The following is a 14049-nucleotide window of genomic DNA, read 5'->3' on the forward strand; positions in this document are numbered from 1 at the left end:
GTGGTGTAATCATGCTCACTGCAGCCTTGACCTCTCAGGCTGAAGGGATCCTCTCACCTCAGCCTCCCGAGTAGCTGAGACCACAGGTGTGCATCACCTCACCTGGTCAATTTTTGTATTTTTGGGCAGACAGGGTCCCACTATGTTGCCCAGGCTGGTCTCAAACTCCTGGGCTCAAGCAATCTTCCCACCTCAGCCTCCCAAAGTGCTGGGATTACAGGCATGAACCACCATACCCAGCCCTTCCCTTGTTCTGACTTTAAATCTCCATGCTTCATCATAAGCTCCTTTCCGCATATTCACCCCCCAGGAGAGATGGAAAATAAACTTAACTAAAGGTATAATATTATATAATAAGCACCCAAGTGCTTAAATAAATATTGTTGTTACAGCCAAAACTTGTTCAGATCCAGTTAAACAATTCCTCTTCTCCCTCAGGAATATTCTGAAGTAGAGAATACATCTACTGTAGCATTTATTATTTCCGTTACATCTAATAACTGGGATAAGGTAAGAATTGCCTAAGTGGCTTCCTGACTTATAAAAAGAAGTCACAAACTGTTGGAGCAAAAGCCTCATTTGACAGGGAAAGAAAGAGAAGGTCCCTGAGACTGGAGGGTCCCTGAGGCTGCTCTCAAGGAACTCCTGACTGTTGGTGCCACAAGGCCTCACAACAGTTCCCCAAGAGCAGGCGATGTGCCTCTGTCACACTTGCTTCTTTCTCCATCAGCACACATGGAGCTGACACACGACCTGCACTCCGTTAGTGGCTGCGGGCCAGGTGCGGTGAGTCACGCCTGTAATCCCAGCACTTTGGGAAGCCAAGGGGATGGATCACGTGAGGACAGGAGTTTGAGACCAGCCTGGCCAACATGGTGAAACCTCATCTCTACTAAAAATACAAAACTTTGTCGGGTGTGGTGGCATGCACCTGTAGCCCCAGATACTTGGGAGGCTGAGGCAGGAGAATCACTTGAACCCAGGAGGTGGAGGTTGCAGTGAGTCAAGATTTTGCACTGTACTCTGGCCTGGGCAACAGAGCAAGACTCTGTCCCAAAAAAGGAAATAAATAAATAAATAGATAAATAAATAAGTGATTGCAGAGGGAAGGACCAGTCTAGTCCCCATCTGTCACTTGCCACCACAACTTCCTGTCTTACTTTGATCCTTGCACTTATCACTGTTTGCTCTTTCTGTTGTTTGTTGACTGACTTTCCTCACTAGCACATAAACTGTAGGAGAGCAGGGGCCTCAGAGGCTGCGATTCCCCAAGCCCCAAATCATGTCTGATATAGTTTAGATGCTCAAAAATGTTTACTGTTTGGATGATTGGAAGAGGAGAAGAAGAGACGGGCTAAAGTGAAAACTTCATTGCACATAGTAGTGTATAGTTTTGTGTTTTCTGTGGGATTTTCTGATAAAAGCATTCATTTTGTATCACCGTGGATATTAATCTCATTGCCTTATATTGTAGTATATCGACAGGAGCATGAGCCCTAGAATCAGATTCAATTCTAGTTCTACTGTTGACTAGCTGTGCGACTTTAGTCAAGTTGCTTAACTTCTCTGTGCTTCTCTTTCTTTATCTGAAAGTATGGGTGATGGTGTGATGAGGACTACAGGAGATTGCGCATATGAAATAAAACAGTGACTTTTTTATAACAGTGACTTTATAGCGATCTATAAATTCTCAATAAGGGTTAACATGCTGTGATTATTAGTCTCATCATCGTCATCATCGTCCTTTATGTTTTCTTCAAACCCTTTATGTGCCTCATCCTAGGTGACCCTGTCAACAGGTCCAAGAAGTCACAAGGGTAGACATCACTGTCCCCTTTTGTCTGAGGATTAAAAAAGTACAAAGATCTATGACCTCCTCAGAATGGCCTTCGTGTCAGTGTCCACCGAGAACCCAGTTTTCTGTAGCTGAATTCGGTTCCACCTGGCTTTCCTCCTAGCCTCTAAGCAAGTCATTTTCCTGTCATTTGTTCTTCCCTTTCTACAATGTCATTCTTTTTTTTTTTTTTTTTTTCCTTTTTTTTTTTTTTTTTATATACTTTAAGTTCTAGGGTACATGTGCATGACGTTTATATCATGTATAACTCCCCAATGCAATCCCTCCTCCTCCCCCCTCCCCATGATAGGCCCCAGTGTGTGATGTTCCCCTTCCCGAGTCCAAGTGATCTCATTGTTCAGTTCCCACCTATGAGTGAGAACATGCGGTGTTTGGTTTCTCTTCTTGTGATAGTTTGCTAAGAATGATGGTTTCCAGCTGCATCCATGTCCCTACAAAGGACGCAAACTCATCCTTTTTGATGGCTGCATAGTATTCCATAGTGTATATGTGCCACATTTTCTTAATCCAGTCCGTCACAGATGGACATTTGGGTTGATTCCAAGTCTTTGCTATTGTGAATAGTGCCGCAATAAACAAACGTGTGCATGTGTCTTTGTAGTAGAGTAATTTATAATCCTTTGGGTATATACCCAGTAGTGGGATGGCTGGGTCATATGGCACATCTAGTTCTAGATCCTTGAGGAATCGCCATACTGTTTTCCATAATGGTTGAACTAGTTTACAATCCCACCAACAGTGTAAAAGTGTTCCTATTTCTCCACATCCTCTCCAACACCTGTTGTTTCCTGACTTCTTAATGATTGCCATTCTAACTGGTGTGAGATGGTATCTCATTGTGGTTTTGATTTGCATTTCTCTGATGGCCAGTGATGATGAGCATTTTTTCATGTGTCTGTTGGCTGTATGGATGTCTTCTTTTGAGAAATGTCTGTTCATATCCTTTCCCCACTTTTTGATGGGGTTGTTTGCTTTTTTCTTGTATATTTGTTTGAGTTCTTGGTAGATTCTGGATATTAGCCCTTTGTCAGATGAGTAGGTTGCAAAAATTTTTTCCCATTCTGTAGGTTGCCTGTTCACTCTGATGGTAGTTTCTTTTGCTGTGCAAAAGCTCTTTAGTTTAATTAGATCCCATGTGTCGATTTTTGCTTTTGCTGCCGTTGCTTTTGGTGTTTTAGACATGAAGTCCTTGCCCATGCCTATGTCCTGAATGGTACTACCTAGATTTTCTTCTAGGGTTTTTATGGTATTAGGTCTAACATTTAAGTCTCTAATCCATCTTGAATTAATTTTCGTATAAGGAGTAAGGAAAGGATCCAGTTTCAGCTTTCTACTTATGGCTAGCCAATTTTCCCAGCACCATTTATTAAATAGGGAATCCTTTCCCCATTTCTTGTTTCTCTCAGGTTTGTCAAAGATCAGATAGCTGTAGATGTGTGGTATTATTTCTGAGGACTCTGTTCTGTTCCATTGGTCTATATCTCTGTTGTGGTACCAGTACCATGCTGTTTTGGTTACTGTAGCCTTGTAGTATAGTTTGAAGTCAGGTAGCGTGACGCCTCCAGCTTTGTCCTTTTGACTTAGGATTGTCTTGGCAATGCGGGCTCTTTTTTGGTTCCATATGAACTTTAAAGCCGTTTTTTCCAATTCTGTGAAGAAAGTCATTGGTAGCTTGATGGGGATGGCATTGAATCTATAAATCACCTTGGGCAGTATGGCCATTTTCACGATATTGATTCTTCCTATCCATGAGCATGGTATGTTCTTCCATTTGTTTGTGTCCTCTTTGATTTCACTGAGCAGTGGTTTGTAGTTCTCCTTGAAGAGGTCCTTTACATCCCTTGTAAGCTGGATTCCTAGGTATTTGATTCTCTTTGAAGCAATTGTGAATGGAAGTTCATTCCTGATTTGGCTCTCTGCTTGTCTGTTACTGGTGTATAAGAATGCTTGTGATTTTTTCACATTAATTTTGTATCCTGAGACTTTGCTGAAGTTGCTTATCAGCTTAAGCAGATTTTGGGCTGAGACAATGGGGTTTTCTAAATATACAATCATGTCATCTGCAAACAGGGACAATTTGACTTCTTCTTTTCCTAACTGGATACCCTTGATTTCTTTCTCTTGCCTGATTGCCCTAGCCAGAACTTCCAACACTATGTTGAATAGGAGTGGTGAGAGAGGGCATCCCTGTCTTGTGCCAGTTTTCAAAGGGAATTTTTCCAGTTTTTGCCCATTCAGTATGATATTAGCTGTGGGTTTGTCATAAATAGCTCTTATTATTTTGAGGTACGTTCCATCAATACCAATTTATTGAGCGTTTTTAGCATAAAGGGCTGTTGAATTTTGTCAAAAGCCTTTTCTGCATCTATCGAGATAATCATGTGGTTCTTGTCTTTGGTTCTGTTTATATGCTGGATTACGTTTATTGATTTGCGAATGTTGAACCAGCCTTGCATCCCAGGGATGAAGCCCACTTGATCATGGTGGATAAGCTTTTTGATGTGCTGCTGAATCCGGTTTGCCAGTATTTTATTGAGGATTTTTGCATCGATGTTCATCAGGGATATTGGTCTAAAATTCTCTCTTTTTTGTTGTGTCTCTGCCAGGCTTTGGTATCAGGATGATGTTGGCCTCATAAAAAGAGTTAGGGAGGATTCCCTCTTTTTCTATTGATTGAAATAGTTTCAGAAGGAATGATACCAGCTCCACCTTGTACCTCTGGTAGAATTCAGCTGTGAATCCATCTGGTCCTGGACTTTTTTTGGTGGGTAGGCTATTAATTGTTGCCTCAATTTCAGAGCCTGCTATTGGTCTATTCAGGGATTCAACTTCTTCCTGGTTTAGTCTTGGGAGAGTGTAAGTGTCCAGGAAATTATCCATTTCTTCTAGATTTTCTAGTTGATTTGCGTAGAGGTGTTTATAGTATTCTCTGATGGTAGTTTGTATTTCTGTGGGGTCGGTGGTGATATCCCCTTTATCATTTTTTATTGCGTCTATTTGATTCCTCTCTCTTTTCTTCTTTATTAGTCTAGCTAGCGGTCTGTCAATTTTGTTTATCTTTTCAAAAAACCAACTCCTGGATTCATTGATTTTTTGGAGGTTTTTTGTGTCTCTATCTCCTTCAGTTCTGCTCTGATCTTAGTTATTTCTTGCCTTCTGCTAGCTTTTGAATGTGTTTGCTCTTGCCTCTCTAGTTCTTTTAATTGTGATGTTAGAGTGTCAATTTTAGATCTCTCCTGCTTTCTCTTGTGGGCATTTAGTGCTATAAATTTCCCTCTACACACTGCTTTAAATGTGTCCCAGAGATTCTGGTATGTTGTATCTTTGTTCTCATTGGTTTCAAAGAACATCTTTATTTCTGCTTTCATTTCGTTATGTACCCAGTAGTCATTCAGGAGCAGATTGTTCAGTTTCCATGTAGTTGAGCGGTTTGGATTGAGTTTCTTAGTCCTGAGTTCTAGTTTGATTGCACTGTGGTCTGAGAGACAGTTTGTTATAATTTCTGTTCTTGTACATTTGCTGAGGAGTGCTTTACTTCCAATTATGTGGTCAATTTTGGAATAAGTGCGATGTGGTGCTGAGAAGAATGTATATTCTGTTGATTTGGGGTGGAGAGTTCTATAGATGTCTATTAGGTCCGCTTGGTGCAGAGATGAGTTCAATTCCTGGATATCCTTGTTAACTTTCTGTCTCGTTGATCTGTCTAATGTTGACAGTGGAGTGTTGAAGTCTCCCATTATTATTGTATGGGAGTCTAAGTCTGTTTGTAGGTCTCTAAGGACTTGCTTTATGAATCTGGGTGCTCCTGTATTGGGTGCATAGATATTTAGGAGAGTTAGCTCTTCCTGTTGAATTGATCCCTTTACCATGATGTAATGGCCTTCTTTGTCTCTTTTGATCTTTGATGGTTTAAAGTCTGTTTTATCAGAGACTAGGATTGCAACCCCTGCTTTTTTTTGTTCTCCATTTGCTTGGTAGATCTTCCTCCATCCCTTTATTTTGAGCCTATGTATGTCTCTGCATGTGAGATGGGTCTCCTGAATACAGCAGACTGATGGGTCTTGACTCTTGATCCAGTTTGCCAGTCTGTGTCTTTTAATTGGAGCATTTAGTCCATTGACATTTAAGGTTAATATTGTTATGTGTGAACTTGATCCTGTCATTATGATATTAACTGGTTATTTTGCTCGTTAGTTGATGCAGTTTCTTCCTAGCCTCGATGGTCTTTACATTTTGGCATGTTTTTGCAATGGCTGGTAGCGGTTGTTCCTTTCCATGTTTAGGGCTTCCTTCAGGGTCTCTTGTAAGGCAGGCCTGGTGGTGACAAAATCTCTAAGCATTTGCTTATCTGTAAAGGATTTTATTTCTCCTTCACTGATGAAGCTTAGTTTGGCTGGATATGAAATTCTGGGTTGAAAATTCTTTTCTTTAAGAACGTTGAATATTGGCCCCCACTCTCTTCTGGCTTGTAGAGTTTCTGCCGAGAGGTCTGCTGTTATTCTGATGGGCTTCCCTTTGTGGGTAACCCGACCTTTCTCTCTGGCTGCCCTTAAGATTTTTTCCTTCATTTCAACTTTGGTGAATCTGGCAATTAGGTGTCTTGGAGTTGCTCTTCTGGAGGAGTATCTTTGTGGCGTTCTCTGTATTTCCTGAATTTGAATGTTGGCCTGCCCTACTAGGTTGGGGAAGTTCTCCTGGATGATATCCTGAAGAGTGTTTTCCAACTTGGTTCCATTTTCCCCCTCACTTTCAGGCACCCCAATCAGACGTAGATTTGGTCTTTTTACATAATCCCATACTTCTTGCAGGCTTTGTTCATTTCTTTTTCTTCTTTTTTCTTTTGGTTTCTCTTCTCGCTTCATTTCATTCATTTGATCCTCAATCGCTGATACTCTTTCTTCCAGTTGATCGAGTCGGTTACCGAAGCTTGTGCATTTGTCACGTATTTCTCGTGTCATGGTTTTCATCTCTGTCATTTCGTTTATGATCTTCTCTGCATTAATTAATCTAGCTGTCAATTCTTCCACTTTTTTTTCAAGATTTTTAGTTTCTTTGCGCTGGGTACGTAATTCCTCCTTTAGCTCTGAGAGGTTTGATGGAGTGAAGCCTTCTTCTCTCATCTCGTCAAAGTCATTCTCTGACCAGCTTTGATCCGTTGCTGGCGATGGGCTGCGCTCCTTTGCAGGGGGAGATGCGCTCTTATTTTTTGAATTTCCAGCTTTTCTGCCCTGCTTCTTCCCCATCTTTGTGGTTTTATCTGTCTCTGGACTTTGATGATGGTGACGTACTGATGGGGTTTTGGTATAGGTGTCCTTCCTGTTTGATAGTTTTCCGTCTGACAGTCAGAAGGACTGTCTGTTGGTCTGTTGGAGATTGCTTGAGGTCCACTCCAGACCCTGTTTGCCTGGGTATCAGCAGCAGAGGTTGCCGAAGATAGAATATTGCTGAACAGCGAGTGTACCTGTCTGATTCTTTCTTTGGAAGTTTCCTCTCAGGGGTGACGCCACCCTGTGAGGTGTGGGGTGTCAGACTGCCCCTAGTGGGGGATGTCTCCCAGCTAGGCTACTCAGGGGTCAGGGACCCACCTGAGCAGGCAGTCTGTCCGTTCTCGGATCTCAACCTCCGCGTTAGGAGATCCACGGCTCTCTCCAAAGCTGTCAGACAGAGTCGTTCGCGTCTGCACCGCCCCTGCTCTCTCCCCTAATGGGCTGCAGCTGTGCGCTGTCCGCAGAGGTAGAGTCTACAGAGACAGGCAGGCTTCCTTGAGCTGCTGTGAGCTCCACCCATTTGGAGCTTCCCAGCGGCTTTGTTTACCTACTTAAGCCTCAGCAATGGCGGGCGCCCCTCCCCCAGCCTCGCTGCTGCCTTGTGGATAGATCGCCGCAGACGGCTGTGTTAGCAGTGAGGGAGGCTCCGTGGGCGTGGGACCCTCCCGGCCAGGTGTGGGATATATTCTCCTGGTGTGCCTGTTTCCTTAAAGCGCAGTATTGGGGTGGGAGTTACCCGATTTTCCAGGTGTTGTGTGTCTCAGTTCCCCTGGCTAGGAAAAGGGATTCCTTTCCCCCTTGCGCTTCCAGGTGAGGCGATGCCTCGCCCTGCTTCAGCTCACGCTGGTCAGGCTGCAGCAGCTGACCAGCACCGATTGTCCGGCACTCCCTAGCGAGATGACCCCAGTACCTCAGTTGAAAACGCAGAAATCACCGGTCTTCTGTGTCGCTCGCGCTGGGAGTTGGAGACTCTACAATGTCATTCTTTTTCTTGTATCCGAGATTCTGGGGGGTAAAGCAAATAAAATTTTATTGCCACAGCATGATGAACAGCAAATGGCAAAGAGACTGTAATTGTTTTCTTAAGTTGTTCGTTTCAAGGATAAATCTCATAGCTTTGGAACAACCGTTCCATGTTGCCTGGCTGGTAATTCCTCATTTTGCACCACCTCCTTGTGTTAGCACACATGACTCTAACTAGTTACCAGCAGCAAAATCGTTTCCACCAGAGATGCATGGACCCTGACAGCTGCCGCACTGATTCGTAATGACTATGTCAGCCCATCCACCTGCATGCAGCCTCCAGGCCCCGCCTCTGTTTGTGCTGCAGTTATCCTGTTTGTGTGCACGATACTGCTAACGTGGTGGAAAATAATTTGTCTTTAGGGGGTAGGATTTTCCCTTCCAGTGCTTTTTACATTATTGATTTTGCTTGATAATGCCCCACTTGTTCATAGAAACCATGAAAATAAACTGTGGTGATTTGAAAGTCATAATTATTTGGATGGAGCACACACAGAATTAATGAGGTTTTATTACTCTGACAGTTCTCAAAATTCTTTCCATTTTTCTTGGTGGGTTAAAATTCCAAACTAGTCAATGAATTTAATTCAGGCAAAATGAGAGCTTGGGTCTAAGAAAAATAATCTCAAATGTCGACTGAACTAGCGCAGAGATTCCTCATTTAACAGAGTGTGTTTGTTAGACAAGAAGAGCGTAGTTATTCAACAGGTTTTATTATTATTATTATTACTGGCTTCCATATTGAATCACATAATTTTACAGTCCAGAGATTTAGATAAAAGTTTTAATATCAGAGGAAATAGTTTGATCTCTAGACATATTGAGGCCAGGTAAGAATGCAGCATACTTTGAAAACCACATAAAAGGAAATTTTAAATTATGTTAGTTGTGATGGTAACACAGACGTAAAATTGTAGGTTCTTTTTTTCCCATTTTCCTGATTTTCTACAATATGATTGTCTTATAAAGAACACAACTTAAACATTAAGATGAACTGCCAACACTCTAAATAGTAAAAATGTTAAACCAATTAATGGTGTAAAATAATCTGTAGTTCGACAGTTTATTTTTATTTATTCCTCAATCTTATGACGTATTTGCTTAAATTTGAACTTAATTTAAACAAACTAAACAAAGTTTAATTAAACAAAGTTCTCCTTGGCACCTGGACTACTGCATATATTTATTCATTCAACAAATTGGCACCAGGTGCTCCCTCTATGCCAAGGAGTTGTCTCAGTATGGAGCTACCGTGATAACCAAAATTGCAAAATCTTACCATTTCAGAGTTTACCTTCTACTCAGAAATAGGAAATAATACATATAGTATTTATTGCCAAGGAGTGATGAGCACTCTGAAGAAGAACGAAGCAGCAGGGTAAGGAAATAAAGTCAAGAGAAGGGGGTTGTGATTTTAGGTCAATGCAATCATGGAGGACCTCTTGCAGGAGGTGATATTTTCACAGAGATCTAAATGAAGTGACCGAGTGACTCAAACAGGGGCCTGGGCACCCAGATTCTGAAACGTGGTCCTACTACGACTTTAAGGCAACTTGTAACTTCATTCATGAGCCCTTAAGTTCTTCAGATTGCCCCGGGATGTTTCTTTTCAATGAAAGCCTCTCTGTGGCATTTGCTTCTCTCTCATTACCAGGTAAATCAGAGCGTGTCACTGCCTGCTCAAAGCCTGCAGTGGCTCCACATTTCACTCAGAAATTCCAGGTTTCTACAACAGCCTAAAGCCCTGCATGATCTGCCCCACAACCCCTAACTTTTATTTTCACTCTCTCCATCCCTCTACAAATTCCCTTTCCCTAGTGCCACTTCAGCCCTGCTTCCTAGCCGTTGAGGTTTGTGTTGGCTGCACCGTCTTCCGGAAGCCTCTTCCCCCAGATATCCAGATGGCTGCTCCTCTTTCCAGGCGGAGGTGTCACCTTCTCAGTGTCACCTTCTCAGTGAAGCTTACGCTGCGACCACCGAGTTTAAAATTGCTGCCACCTTCTCTAAGTTCTTAGACCCCTTACCCTCCTTCTTCCTTTTTTTCTTCTATCTCTTATCACCTTCCACCTTCAAACGCCTCTAAATTATCTATTTATCATGTTAATTTTTTCTTGTCTATCTCTCCTCACTTCCTAAGCCCCACCAAGCAGAGCAGGGGTCTTCATCTAATTTGTTCCCTGTTGTAGCCCAAGTGTCTATAGCAGTGCCTGGGACAAAATTGATGTTCAGCAAATGCTAATAGAAAGCAGTGAATGCAGGCATGAGGTAATTTCTGCATGTTCACATGACTTGGTTTATTCACTGCACTGGTGAAATCCAGAATACTAACAACACCAATCCCCCTTGTTTATTCAGTTTTATGGTCCATAAAACTTTATTGCCAGTTATTTAAATAGGTGATATTATATTATGCATATATTTGCATACATGGATGCCAAATGCCCTACTTTCAGATAGTGTCTTTAAGTGTTATGGGAAAAATAGAGCAATGTCAGTCAATAGTATAGTCATCCCAAGGTATACGCAAGGGATTGGTTCCAGAACCACCTCCCGTACCAAATTTTGCACATACTCCAGGCCCATAGTCAGCCCTGTGAAACCCATGTATGCAGAACATTAGCTCCCCAAACACAGGTCTTTCAATCTGTGGTTGAAAAAAATTCACATACGAATGGACCTTTGCAGCTCAAACCCGTGTCATTCAAGGATCAACTGTATATTGTTTGGCCATTAGTAAAATAGTGATCATATTTCTCAGACTTAACAAGAATCTCAAGAAGTCACCTGGCTAGCTACTGATTACTCCAATGTAGACGGGAAGCAGCTGAAGCCAAGAAAGGTTACTGGTGCAACCTAAGTCACAGTCAGTGCGTGTGAGCTCTTAAAACCCCTGCTGAGATCACATGTTCTTCATTTGGGATTTATAGGGACACAGGAAAGCTATGGCCACTGGTTGTCAGAGAATCTTAATAAATATTGCTATTAGTGGCTGTTGCAAGTAATCTCTACAAATAAACAGGATGCTATATTTGTAAAATGTTGGTAGTTGTGCTGTTTCCATCACTGAATTTCTCTATGAGGCCTCCATTCTATCACAATGTCACTCGCTTTGTATAGTATGGGTATGTTTAATTCACATGGATGTATCTTTTGTTGGGAGGATGGGGAGAGAAAAGAAGGCCACTTCTCTACCATCCGATGAAATGGCATTGTCCCTGAATGTTAGACAATTCCACACCCTAAATGTGGCAGCCTGCAGTCAGATCATTGAGGCTGCCGCAGCTCACCTAGTAGTTTCCACTGCAGTCCTACCTAGACCTGGGGGAAGAGGTGATCCCACAGGGAGGGGAAAAGAGATCAGGAGGGCATGTATCCTGCAAGGAAAGAATAAAACTGACAGCATGCCAGTGAGCAACTTTGCTTTCCACTGTGTGCTGGGAATTAGAGATAACATGCCACAGCAAGTAATAAAGTGCCTTGAGGTATGTTGTTTTCCCTAATCAGGTTGGAGCAACATTTTGGAAGGTGTTATTTTTAGTTATAAACACAAACAGAAGCTTCCTGAAATGGACGGCTCTTTTACACAGGGGTCGCGCTTTTCCTCTTCTGACATTCAAGATGGAAAAGCCGGATATTTAAATTAAAAGGTCATCATATTTTAAAAATAAAAATAAAACTTCTCCTCTGTATTAGAGGAGACAAATGTAGACTCGAGCCTTCTTAAATCCCATAGTTTATCTGGTATTCCAGGTGCATAGACTTAAATCTTGACGTTTATAGGAAATGCTTTTCACAACCTTTACTAGGCACTGTTGTTTGTCACATTTTTAGCTGTTTCTGATGTCTCACCTAGAAATGGCATTTTCTGAAAGCTGTGATTTGGAGTAACCATGTGAAAATGAAAAGAGTGTTTACTTTCAGCATCAACAACCTATAATCATTTGTGTAGCACCTAAGCACTTAATACAATAGGTTTACTTGGACTTGCGTTTTAAACAAAATCCACCTTTAAAAATGTAAAGGTGTTAAATTAAGACAAATGGAAAGTGGTTTAAACAATAAGAATAAAGAGCAATTGTGATAAAAATTCTCTTAAGCAACACTGTTCTCTCAGAAAACCACCATTCCAAGCCTAAAGAATTAATGAAGTCATAATCATTATTATTGTCATGAGTAAGCATTCCCCATAAATGCACTCATTCATTATATATTTGTGAGTACCTGTTGTGTTTTAGGCACCATTCTGGGCACCAGGAATACTAGGAAGGCCAAGCCAGGCATCTCTGGCTAATAGAACTTACAGTGCTGGTGATGGATTTAGGCTGCTTGGCAGTTACAATGGAGAAAGGATAGGATTTTCAGGTGCACGTGGAAGCATCACCCATCCAGGTCTGGGGACTTAGGGAAGGCATCTTGGAAGGAGCAGTATCTTAGAGGAACCCTGCGGGGTGAGTAAGAATTATGCTAGAGAAGATAGGAGGGGTAAGGGAATGTTACAAGCTGAAGGACCAGTACAGTTGGAAACACAGAGTCCGGAATAAATGAAGGGAAGGGATAAGAGTGCCCAGCATGTCTGTAAGGAAAGGGAGAGTCAGGACAGATCATGCAGGCTGGAAAATTATGTTCATTGTTTATTCTTCATCTTGAGAATGGTGAGGTGCTTTGGGAGGGTTTGCCACATAATCAGATTTGCAGCCTCATCACACTGCCTGCAGGGAGACTGACTTGCAAGGAGAGCACGGCATGAATCAGGGATACCAGCTAGCTGACTGTCGCTGGGATTCAGATGATGTGATGGTGGGTAGTGGGAAAAGGGTAGTAAGCATGGGGAAAAAGAGAGGACAGACTGGAGAGTTCTAGGAGGTGAGGTCAAAAGTGCCCTGTGACCACTTAGATTTGGGGAAGTGAGGAAAGGGAGTAGGCAGCGCTGAGACTTAGGATTTGGGCTTGGACGACTGGGTAGACCATTCCCTGAGCTGGGATCCCAAGAGAAGTGAGTTTAGGACACAAAACCTTGTGATGATTTGTCTCCATTGAGTCTCAGATATCCAAATATCTAAGTAGACCATTAAATATACAGACATGAAACTCAAGGGAGATCTGGGCTGGGCTAGGCTGGAGAGGGTTTGGACTGGTCAGTGTATACATCCTGTAAAGTCATATCAATTGATGGTATTTCTCAGAGAGAATATAAACTAGGAAAATAAGGTGACCCTGATAGAAGACTCCATGGAACCCCAACATTTAATGTTTGAGGAGTAAAAAAATGATCTAGGAGTAAGAAGGACCCTCAAAAACTAAGAAGTGTTCAAAAAATAAGAGGTCAACCAGAAATGTGTAGCATTATGGAAGCCAAAGCAAGGGACTGGTGCTCAGCTGGAGGCAAAATTGCCCACATGGTCAAATGCAGACACATCAAATAAGACAAGGAATGAGAAAAAGATCAGGAATAAGAAGTGCCCTTTTGATTACGTTTATGCTGTTATATAGATTTTCAGTTACCTGTGAAGCCAATATGCAGTCAGCAGGGTGTAAGTTAAGATGCTCTGGATGCAGGTAATAAAAAGGTTAAAGAGACTAAAACAATAAGCAAATTCAGAAAGTCCACAGGCTAATAATTTTTGTATGGTTGTCCTCCGAGGTATCCCAAATGCCTTCAACAATCTTAGAGTTTGTTGGTGCTCATTTCATATTTATTGCGTGAAAGAATGAAACTCATGTAATAAAGTCCTACGGTAGGGCAGCTCCAGGGCTGGTTCATTCATCAGCTGTATACCATGGCCAATGGATGCCATCCTCTGGCTGTAACTCCTCATGGTGACAAGATGGCTGCAGTAATTCCTGCAGCACATGCATATACCACAGTGTACAGGGAACAAACAAAGGCTGTATCTTCTTGGCATC

The 14049-nt window shown here is 42.1% G+C and overlaps 1 protein-coding gene and 1 long non-coding RNA gene across 16 annotated transcripts in view; one reads left to right on the forward strand and one right to left on the reverse strand.

The window, feature by feature from the left end:
* The window catches only part of PHACTR1 (phosphatase and actin regulator 1), a 596190-nt gene that overhangs the window by 454614 nt on the left and 127527 nt on the right, over positions 1–14049 (forward strand). The gene's annotated exons all lie outside the window — the stretch shown is intronic.
* The window catches only part of LOC117086739, a 117981-nt gene that overhangs the window by 71382 nt on the left and 32550 nt on the right, over positions 1–14049 (reverse strand). The gene's annotated exons all lie outside the window — the stretch shown is intronic.

Source organism: Trachypithecus francoisi, unplaced genomic scaffold, assembly GCF_009764315.1.
Source record: "Trachypithecus francoisi isolate TF-2019V2 unplaced genomic scaffold, Tfra_2.0 Lachesis_group10, whole genome shotgun sequence".
NCBI classification, from domain to species: Eukaryota; Metazoa; Chordata; class Mammalia; order Primates; family Cercopithecidae; genus Trachypithecus; species Trachypithecus francoisi.